The sequence below is a fragment of the Ictidomys tridecemlineatus genome, chromosome 8, assembly GCF_052094955.1.
Source record: "Ictidomys tridecemlineatus isolate mIctTri1 chromosome 8, mIctTri1.hap1, whole genome shotgun sequence".
NCBI classification, from domain to species: domain Eukaryota; kingdom Metazoa; phylum Chordata; class Mammalia; order Rodentia; family Sciuridae; genus Ictidomys; species Ictidomys tridecemlineatus.
Window position 1 is genome coordinate 96,765,682 of NC_135484.1, and position 12,090 is coordinate 96,777,771.

Here is a 12,090-nt window from a genome sequence, read left to right on the forward strand (position 1 = left end):
AGGTGGGTCCTTGGTGGCCTGGCTTTGGTATATATTTTGTATATATATTTTCATATATTTTCTCTCTATTTTTTGATCATACATAAGCTGCTTTCTTTCACCATGTTGTGTTCTGCCTCACCTAGAACCCCAAGGAATGGAGCCAGCTGTCTATGAACTAAGACCATTGAAACCGTGAGCCCCTAAATAAACTTTTCCTCCTCTAAAATTGTTCTTTTCAGGTCTCTTAGTCACAGCAGTGAAAAATCTGACTAAAACAATACCAATGGAATCTCTACTAAAGTACCACGTGTGCTGGTGTCTAGACTTACATATTGCAACAATCTCATTGGGTAGGTATTAGTATTTTCACTTTAGAGATGAGAAAGACGAGGCTTATGAATGTTGAATAAATTAGAAGCTAGGATACAAGGTGAAACAGTCCACATCCAACTGCAGGTTTGTCTCAATTCAAAGCTCATTTTCTAACCACTCCCTGTTTTGCCACTTTTCATTCTACCACTGCCCCACGGAATGCTCTACTTTATGTTCTATCTTGGATTTTGGTTGAGGTGCATGGAAAATGGCATCTACAGAACATCATAACATAAAATGAGTTTTTCTTGCTATTATAAATAATGTTTTCTACTACAAGAGTAAATCAGTAAAAACAAACAAACAAAAAAATCGATCAGGCGCCCTCTCCCTGGTCCACCACTGCTGCTCATTCTTCTTCTGCAGCTCCTGGAGCTGCTTGTGTGATCTTTGGTGCGGATCTGGTACCTCTTTTGTGAAGTGGCAGCTGAGGAGACTCCGGCAGTCTCCATGGCCCATGAAAAGCCCAAGGAAGGAGTCAAGACTGAGAACAATGATCATATTAATTTGAAAGTGGCGGTGCAGTTTAATATTAAGACCACTTAGTAAACAAATGAAAGTATATAGTGAATGATAGGATTTGTCTATGAGGCAGATCATATTCTGATTTGATTGGCAGCCAATTAATGAAACAGGCACACCTGTACAGTTGTAAATGGAGGATGAAGATACAATTGATGTGTTCCAGCAGCAGACAGGAGGTGTCTACTAAAAAGAGAACCTGCTACTTTACTCCAGAACTCTGTTCTTATAGACCAAGAATACATTCTCAATTAGAAAACTGCAATTTGATTCCACCACATCCTGACTACTACAGCATAGTTTTCTCCATTCTTTCATTTTCCCCTTCCCATTTTTTATTGTATATAAAGTAACTGATGTGTGTGCACAAGCATACTGCATTTTTTTACACTAAAAAGCCAATGATATGTTTTGATTGACATCAAATGGAGATGAGATGGGGAAAAATACTAGTTCTGTGAAAATATCCCCTTTCTCCATTAGTGGTAAGCTCATTCAGCCTTATCTTTATATTCCAGTAAGTTATTTTGCTCTCACTGTTTTAGCAAAAAACAAACAACAACAACAAAAAACCTGAACAACATAAAAATCCTTGCTTACCTTGTTCAATTGGAGAATTTTAATGTTTTTCATTGTAAAACCAAGCACAATTTTATAACTTTTTTGTACATAGCTGTGACATGTAGGGTTAAGTTGGAGTAAATTACTCTTTAAAAAAAAAGATTCCTAGATAGTTTTCCCTTCAAGTCAAGTGTCTTGTTGTTCAAATAAACTTCTTGTTTAAAATGAAAAAAAATTGATCAGGTAGAATTGTTCTTCCTTGATAATTGCTGTTCTTATTGGAATGAGATGGAATCTCAATGTAGTTTAGATTTGCATTCCCTGATGGCCAAAGATGTTGGATGTTTTTTTCAAATCAAAATGAAAATGTAATTCTTAATCTGTGCATTTATTAAACAGATTATTTGATTTTTTGGTATTGAGTTTTTGAGTTCTTTATATATTCTGGATATTAATCCTCTGTGAGACAAGTAGCTGTCAAAGGTTTTCTCCCATTTTATAGTCTTCATTTTATCTATTAGTTGTTTCCTTTGCCATACAGAAATTTTAATCTGATGACATTTCATTTATTGATTCTTGGTTTTATTTCCTGAGATATAGGAGTCCTATTCCGAAAGTCATTGTTGTACTTATGTGTTGGAATGCTGACCTCATGTTTCTTCTATGAGTTGGGAAATTTATCATCTTATACCTTGGCCTTGGATTCAATTTTAGTTGAGTTTTATATGGGGCAAAACATAGAGATCTAGTTTCATTCTTTTATGTATGACTATCTAGTTTTCCTAGAACCATTTGTTAAAGAGGTGTCTATTCTCATACACATATTTCTGTTGCCTTTGTTGAGAATCAGATGACTGTAGCTATATAGGTTTGTCTCAGTATCATCTATTCCATTCCATTAATCTATGCTTCTGCTTTTATGCCAGTATCATACTTTTTTTTATTACTGTGACTCAGTAATATTATTTGGGATCTGGTACTGTGATGCTTCCAGCATTGCTCTTTTTGCTCAAGTTCATTTTGGGTCTTTTATTTTTCCCCATGAATTTTAGGATTTTTTTTCCCTAGTTTTGTAAAGAATGCTTTTGGTATTTTTATGGGGATTGCATTGCATCTTTACATCACTTTTGGTAGTATAAAGATTTTAATTATATAAATTTCACCTATCCATGGACATGAGAAATCATTCCATGCTCTGGTGTCTTTTCAATAATTTTTATTGTAGAGGTATTTAACCTCTTTGCTTAGGATTATTCCTAGGTATTTTACTTTTTAAAAGGCATTGTGAATGGAATTATTTCCCCGATTTCTTTCTTACTTGTTGTATAGAAATACAATTGATTTTTGTGTGTCGATTTTGTATCCTGCTACTTTCTGAATTTGTTTATTAGATCTAGAAGTCTTATGATGCAGCCTTCAAGGTCTTCTAAATGTAGGATCATATTACCTGCTGATATGGATAATTTGACTTATTCCTTTCATATTTGTTTCCTATTTATTTTTCTCTTGCCTAATTATTCTGGCTAAAATAATCAAGAATACAATAATAATAAATGCTGGTAAGTGCTGGGGGAGAAAGAACTCTTATAGATTGTTGGTGAGAATGTAAATTGATACAGCCACTATGGAAAATAATATGGCAGTTTCTAAAAAACTAAAAATTTAACTACCATATGATCCAGATATAGAAGTCCTTAGTATTTATCCAGAAGAATTAAAGTCAGCATACTTTAGAAATACATTTGTATCCGTGTGTATCACAGCACAATTCACAATAAACAAGTTGTAGAACCAGTCCAGGATTCCATCAATAAAAAAAGATGCATAAAGAAAATGTGGTATTTGTACACAATGAAGTGTTATACAGTCATACAGAAGAATGAAATTTTCAGGAAAACATGGATCCGAAAAACATCAGGTTAAGCAAAATGACCAGAATCAGAAAGACAAGTGTCTTACGTTCTCTCTCATATGTGGAAGCCAAGGATGAAAAGAAAGAAAGAAAAAGGGATGTCATGTAAGTAAAGGAAATCATTGGGGTAGAGAAAGGGATAAGAAGGATGGTTGAGGGAAAGTTAAAGGGAGGTATTAGGGAGTGAAATTGCTCAAATTATGTTATATGTATATAAAACTATACCACAATGAAATTTGCTGCTTTGTATTTTGAATATACACCAATAAAATAAATAATTCTTCCTCTTTGCCCCCAAATTTAATGAAGTTTTATTGTATACAAAACTAATAGACAAAATTTTATAAGCGGTTAAAATAAAAAGAATTATTTTTTGAATTGTTTATTAGATCTAGAAGTCTTCTGATGCAGCCTTCAAGGTCTTCTAAATGAATAGGTTTTTTCAAAAGTTTAATCCAGAGCAGCATGATATACCCATACAAATAAGCAATTAGGAGCACTAAAGGAATACCACTTGGATTTTAGTATATGCATCTCTTGTATGCATCCAAGAAAAATAAAGAGTAAATGTAGTCGACATTACTTCTCCTTCACCTTTAGTTCTTCCCTATCTCCAAGGGATCTACCAAGGCTACTAGCAAAGGTTTCCCTGGTCCTTTGAGCTCATCATTCAGTTTCATGGTTAGCAACCAAATGGGGCAGTTTATGTATCTGCTTCATTATTACAGAGCTAGCTGCAACTTGATCAGAATGGAAATTTATTTCTTTTTCTAGGGCAGCAAATGGATAAAACATCATCTAATTTAAATCAGGAGAAAAATTAATTTAAAAAAGTCATCAGAAAACAGAAAGAATAATATACTTAAATGAAAAATTCAAAACCATTTATCTAAGACTGAGAAGATATTAGTGACACATGCTTAATCATGATTTGTATAATTTTATTCAAAATAAACAGTCCTACCATGTCTGGAAGTTACCCATTGTAATTGCTTTTTGTTTTCAAAATTTAACAATCATATCCAATATAGAAATTACTACAGAAATTTAAGTAATGTGGATATTATTTTAATTTTCAGAGTACTCATTCTGAATCAAGGTAGCATATTATAAGCCTATATTTCTTTGAGTCAACATTCTTATCTGAATTGTAAGGAAATCTATCTTAAGGCCACAAAGGGAAATCAACCATGTTGATGGTTTATGCTTAAGTAGCATTCTTATATGGCTTTATATGAAGTATACTATAAATATCCATTTTCTCATGGGCAATTGTTAACATACACTCAGTTTATATGTTGTTTAGTAAAATAAATTATAAAATAACATTTCTCTAGAACCTAGTATAGTCTTTGATAATGTAAAGCTAGTTCTTCAATTTTTTATTTATTAATTCACACAGTACAAATCTATACACCCATGTCTACATCACTATAAATTTTAGAAAATAATAATAAAAACTAAAGGTTTTCAAAATATTAGGAAAGGTGCTTTAAGTTATTCTTCCAGATTTCATGTGGAAATTACTCTTTTGGGTAATTGGTTTTTGAAATACTAAGAAAAAAAATGTGCCTGTATTCTTACAAAATAACACAAAACTTTAAAAAATGTTCAATATATACGTCATGTTGTATCCTAAAGTTTGAGAATTGACACGTCAAAAACTTCTTTTCCCAAATTTCCCAATACAAAAGGAAGAGTGAGAGAGTTGTCAAAGAATGTATCTATTAGGCAGCGCAGTGAAAGTTTCTTTTCCCTAAGGCAAAGCGAGGAGTGGAGAACACATATATTTTTTTCTCTACTCCAAATTTGAGTGGGAGACTGCTTAATGGTCATTCTGGATTTATCATACTACTATGGAAACAGGAAAATATACCATATTAATGATTTTGACAATCTAGGAGAAATGGGATTGTTACAACCAAATGGACACCTGGCAGGGGTGGAGTTGGAAGGGCGAGATGTGTGCCTGAGGGCTTTTCATTTCACAGCTAGTAAAGTTAACACAGGATTATTGTATACCACACAGAGTTTCTCACATGAGGAATAAAGATTTGAATTACCCCACCAGAGGAAAGAGTCAACCATTGAGGCTCTAGGTGAAGGTATCGATTATACTTAGAACAACTCTTGGAAACGAGAGCTATAGTCTGTATCTGTATATGCTTAATGTGTTTCCCATTACTTTTCTTTCTTTCATGTAGGTTATGTTTAGTTTTTTTTCCCCAAAGATTGCGGACTATTGGGAAGATAACTGGCAAGGAACTGTGTGAATAAATATTTCTTTGAGGTTCAAGATTTGGGAAACAGAAGCCCTATAACATTACACAGAACATTCATTTATTGATGTATAAAAAATTCTAAGAAAAATAAACTCTTCATGTTGCTAAGTATAGAAATAAACTCTCTAGGTTGCTAAGTATAAAAATACCAGATACAGAAAAATACAAAAAGTGTTCATATTGAAACAATTATCAGGCACAGAGAATTTTCGATCTCAATAATGATTTTTTCTCTTGTTAATGTTAGATTGGTTGTAACAAACCGATAAAATCAGAAGCAAGTTGGGGCATGGTATTGCTAGGAAGTAGCAGTGGATACTGGTCTTTAAATCATGATATCCTGTTGCATATGTAAAACAAACTTCCTGGCTGGTACTCAATGGTCATCCTAAAGAAACTGCTTAAAGAGGGTGCTTTCTTCTTATCCAGAATGCCTTTATAGTAGGGTGAATCTCCTTTTGGGGGCCTTCTTTTTTGAGCTGTCATTAAATACACATTTCCAATATCCAAATAAATAAAGAAAAAGTAAGCAAAATACATCTTCCTGATGAGTTCAGATATTTTTATCTGGTGGTTTGTCATGAATGGATCCAACAGATTTTATCTGAGAATCTTTCCCTTCTATGGACTATATCTTTTTATTATTTTAATTTTTGGGATAGGGTCTTACTAAGTTGCCTTGGCTGGTCTTGAAATGTTTCAGTCTCTGGAGTGACTGGGATTAGAGGCATGCTCCACTGGGCTTGGCAGAATTCATTTTTAATATGCATATTTCCCCTCTCAGTATATTCATTTCTATCATTTAAATTTCTTTTCAACTATTCCTTTTCACTTTCACCTTTTCCTAAGAAAAATTGTTATTTGTGTGTGGGGGAAGGCAACAAATAAAACTCTGGCTAAAAAAAAATTTTCATGGAGTCAAATAAATGGCCCATAATCAAAAGAAGGCGTAGCACACTCAGGCAGAAGTGGCTTTGTGAAGAACTTTGGGACAGATGGCAGAATATACTATGTAACCAGCCTGGCAAGAGCGGATATAGTGTTTCCTGGCACGATTTCACTGCTTTCCTTGGAGAGAAAGTGCTCTAGCAGGACTGCTCCCTGGACTTCACTCCTCCTCAGAAAATCAGGAGCAGCATAGGTTTAATTCTGTGTTTTTAAATTAGTATAAAAAGGTATTTCCAAATATGACATTAAATTTGCTGCATAAATACTGAACAGAAAAAAGAAACACAAAGATTGTAGGTGATTTTAATTTGTTTCTTTTGGAAAATTACATAAATTTTTTTTTCATAAAAATTTTTGTTATCATTCATTGCTTTAAAAAACAGAAAAAAGCCTAATCAGAAATAAAATATAACTGGGTGCAATGGCATGCATCTGTAGTCCTTTACTCAGGAGGCTGAGGCTGGATGATTGCTCTAGCCTAGGAGTTTAAAACCAACATGAACAACAGCAAATGCTGTTTCAAAAAATAAAAGTAAAATAATTCAAGCATGCAACTACATCTTCCCTATGGCTGAAGGAAGCTCATAGGATAAATGCTACTTTCTAGACTCTGCTTTGCTATTGTGGCAGTACAAAAAGAACTGAAATAGTTCTCCATTCTCAATCACTCACAGAAAAGTTTTTAAAAGTCTCCAAATGCATTTTCTTTGTTTTGTTTTCCTTTGCTTATAATTTTCATTAGATGATATTTTAGAATTACATCACATCAACTCTTTGCAACCAGTTTTTCAAAGAATTATATTTGTCCAGAGTCTTCTGTGACTAGTGGGCTTTAGGAACAAAAGTTAATAAAATAAAAAGCTCTTTTATAATAGATATTAAATAAAGCAGTTTTAATTATATTTAAAATAATTTGTCACTTACCTGAGCTTCATTAACTGAATTGAGGAAGAACTGTTTTCCTTGCATTATGAAAGTACTATAGAACATTATTCAAATTTTTAAATTTAATTTAAAAATATATTATTAATTAAATAGTTAAAATCAAAGATGTATAATGCCAGAGTAGTAAAAAAAATAATCAGGGGAATTAATTCAGGGAAAATTAGTTACAGGATAAATTTCATTCCAAGGATCCCACAGGGAACTATGGTAGGCCCCCCAGAAGATGTACAAATAGTTGACGTGTTTCTATAGATCAATGTATTCTCATTGCTTCAGGATATGCCTATTAGATTCAGAAGAAGTAGAATTGTTAAAATGACTTGTTCATTCTCTGGGAGCAAATTTGTACGTTTGGAGTTTGCCAAAAACAGGGATTCATATCAAGGATCTCTGTGGATTTAGGCCCAGAACACTGTATTTTCATCATACTTACCTGCACCTATGTGGAACCTTTTACATAGTGTCATACTGGCCTTGTCACATGTCTCATGCATGCAAAGACATCTGACTCAGATCAACAGTGATCAAATGTAGCTTTAAGCTGCAAATTTCCTGGGGTATGGACTTTCAGTGTCAAAACTGGGCAGTCCCCGACAAACCAGGGCAGCCTGCCTCTCCAGCCCATCTCCTGTAAGGGATTAAAGATTTTACCACTCAGAGTGGGCAAAAACTGCTTCAGCCTCTGTGCATCAATGAAGTACTCCTAGTGTCCTTTATGGGAGACAAATATTTTCCTTTCTTTCTCAGCTTATTTCAGAAGGTAGCAAGTATGAAATCTTTAGATAAATTTTTACATCTCTTTGAACAAGAGGTCATTAGATCATCCCCTATTGACAGGGAAAGAGCAATGATAAAATCCTCTCAGTCAAATCTCAAAGATGATTTGCCTGGAGCTTAGCTCAAAGGCAAACACGTACCCAGAAAAGTCAAGTGATATGTTACAGCAGGTGGACAATTATCCAGATGCAGAAGTTTATTTTAAGTATTTTCCTTTGGTAAAGTTGAGAAAAGAAATTTGCTGGATTAATTTTTAAGCATAAGCAGTAAAATAGAGCAGCTTGGGGCAAAGGATCTATTATGGTTTGAATGTGTGGTGTTCCCCAAAAGCTCATATGTGAGACAGTATAAGAAGGTTCAGAGAAGAAATGATTGGGTTACAAAAGCCTTAACTGAATCAGAGAATTGTTCACCTGATAGGATTAATTGAGTGGTAACTGAAGGCAAGGAGGTGGGACACTAGGTGTGTGGCTCTAGGGTATATAGTTTGTATTTGGTGAGTTTCTCTCCCTCCCTCCCCTCTTTCCCCCCTACCCCTCCCCCCCCTTACTGATCATCATGAGAGTTATTTCCCTGTGCCACACTCTTCCACCATGATGTCCTGCTTTACTTTGAGTCCCAAAGAATGGAGCCAGCCACTTATGAACGGAGACCTCTGAAAACTTGAGCCTTCAAACTTTTCTTCTCTAAAATTGTTCTGGTCAGATTTTTTAATCACAGCAGTGAAAAAAACTGACTAAAACAGGAGCCAACCTGTCTTTTGGACATCTTTCTATGGAGCGACCTGATGAGCTCCTGGAATTCCCTTTATATTTCTTAATTTTTGAAGCATTTATTCAGTTTTTTTTTTTCCAGGAAAGTAGCTATATATTCTCACTGCCAAAAGCTCTTTAGCAGAGATTTTGAGCCAGGTGTTATGGACTTTCTGATTAATAATAACCTGGTATCTTAAGGAGCTTTCTTCACTTCTCAAATGTACAGTTCGTTTATTGAATGTTCTGTTAACCTTTATTCCTACATCATGAATTTCTACATCTGTCAACCTTTCAGTTTTATTGAAAAAAAAAACCCTATAGCTGAATTATATGTGGCCTGATACAACTGCCTAGGGTTCTCTGTATTAAACCAAGGACTTTTCCTTTCCTATCCATTGGAATTTTGTCCAGTGAATTTCAGTGAAGAAGCTATCACATTTTTTTTCCTAACAATCAATTTTTAAGTTTGTTCTGGAAAGTGATATATATTACCTTCAATTTTTGTTAATATGTCATATTTTGAAGAGCAAGAGAGGAGCAGGAGAAGAGGAGGAAGAGAAGGAGAAGGAGAAGTAAGGGAAAAAAAGGAATAAAGTATGAGGAGAAGGAATTTTCATTATCAATAATGTTACTTCATGAAATAATGCAGAAGGTTCTTAACGGAAATGTTGTGTTAAGTACAGAGTTTCATCATTTTGGTGAATAAATGGGTATGTCCAGCTTGTTGTTTGGGATGGACTTTCTTGGAAAGCTATCTGTTGATGAATCCTCGTAAGATCCATTTCTTGGCCTGGGTGTCTTAGGTCTAAATTTTATCATTTTTACTAGTTACAATCAGTGAACTCAATGAATTTGTGAAAATTTTGTTGCCAGGAGTGGTGGCTCATGCCTGTAATCCTAGTAGCTCAGAAGGCTGACGCATGCAGTAGGATTCTTAAGTTCAAGACCAACCTCCTCAACTGAGGGAGATCCTGTCTAAAAAGGGGCTGGGGTTGTAGCACAGGGATAAAGTGCCTCTAGGATCTATCACACATTTTACATTTCTTTATTTTTTAACCATTTGTTCTGTTCCTTTCAGGAAGGTAGCTTGCGTATTCTCAAATGAAAAAAAATATATATGTGTGGTGTTAGGGATCAAATCCAGGGTCTTATACACACCAGACAAGCACTCTACCACTGAGCCATGCCCTTACTCTTTGTTAAAATATTAATAGACGGGTATGTCTGCTGTTGGTCCATAAAGTTGTAAAATAAAATGTAAAAACACAAGGTAGTTTGAAAAAAACAGCTTTAGAATCTAATCAAATCATGTTTCATATTTGGGGAAGATATTAATAAGATATTTTAAAAGGAGATGCAAAGTCTTAAACATAGACAGTTAATTATTATGCAGCATTCTTTCTTAAGACCTTTCCAGAAGTATGACAAATATATTCTTATTAGTATCATGAGAAAAAAAATGAAACTGGATTCTTGTTTTTAGAAAGTTGTTTAATTTGACCTATTAATAGTATGTCATTAATTACAGTCCTTTCTCAGTAGCATTAAGGCTCCGTTACAGGGCCCCTGCTAATAACAAAACCTTGGGACGCTCAAGTTCCTTATATAAAATGGCTTAATATTTGTGCATAAACTATGCACATCCTCCTGTGTGTTTTAAGTCATCTTTAGATTACTTTTGATAACTAATGCAGTGTAAATGTCTTGCAAAGAGCTGTTAAAATATATTGTTTAGGAAATAATAACAAGAAAAATGTCTGTTTTCAGTGTAGATGCAATTTTTGTTTTGTGAATATCTTCTAACTGAAGTTGGTTGAATAAGAGGAGGGGGACATGGAGGCTGACTACATGTTCTTCCAACAGCACATTTTATAGTTTGTTCTTATTATTGATGATTTTTAATGTTCACGCTCTTCAAAGATTAAAAACTTGACAATATTAGAAAGTAAAATGCAGTATGTATAATATGCAAACTCCTAAATGTAAAGTTCCAATTATTATTTTGTAGCAATCTCATGCTTTTAATAAGAAGCTAAAAAACAATTCTATATACTAATTTATGTTTGAGCACTTTCTACAAAGAATATTTTATAGCCTATAAGAACTTAATAAAACCTTTAAAAATGTGAATCACTGCAGAAAAGACAAATTATCCATGTTTTATATATATATCATATTATAAAATAGATTATTTCATTGTTATAAATTTATTTGTTCTTCTTGTTTTTTATTTCTCATCTCCTAGTACTTATGCCATAGACCTAAAACTTGATTTGACACCAACGAAAGTCACTTAACTTCTGAGCCCTTTTTTCCTTGAGAATATAAAAGAAAAAAAAAAACAAAAAACTCCTCTAGTATGGGAAGTCTAGCATGAAGTAAAATGGTTTCTCAATTTGTTTAGTTTGACACTATTTGGACTTAGCATAGGACTGTTGACTTTAGTTTATTGAAATGGGTTTCATGGAATGAAGAATTCCCTTCCCCCTTCGCGGAGATGAAATTGTTATGCTTGCCTTTGAGACTTGCCTACTGAGCACAGAGCCTTGTCCTCAGAAACACTTGTTTTAGACTTATATTTATTCCTGTTCCGTGATGTTTACAAAATGAGTGATTAAATCATCTCTTGGAGAATTTCTTCCTTAAACATATTTCTTTTCCTAATCTAAATGGGTTGAAGGATTTATGGAGCTGAAATTAATGCCAAGTAATTAATTAAATGTGATTAGTCCATATTCCTGGCTTCTGATTAGTTTGTCCTTGATTTCCCTATCACTGGTAAAACCCAAGAATTATTTCTTCTGGGTGTAGTTTAGGTGTAATGAATGTGCTTGGTGGTAGTAATGTAATTGATGTATAAATCACGTTATTTTGCTACAAATTATATATCAATCATTTATGGACCATACCAAGGATTCCTTTGCAACCTACCTATGAAAAATACCTAGCCCTGCTCCTTCCTTTTAGCCAAACAGAGTTGAATCTTCCTAGCATAGTGTAGCTTAGAGAAATCAGGAGATTTAGTAGTGGATGC

General features: G+C 33.9%; 1 pseudogene; it reads left to right on the forward strand.

Moving 5' to 3' along the window:
• The first annotated feature begins 737 nt into the window (after positions 1-737).
• Positions 738-1,199, forward strand: LOC101977609 (small ubiquitin-related modifier 2-like; annotated as a pseudogene).
• The last annotated feature ends 10,891 nt before the right edge of the window (positions 1,200-12,090 follow it).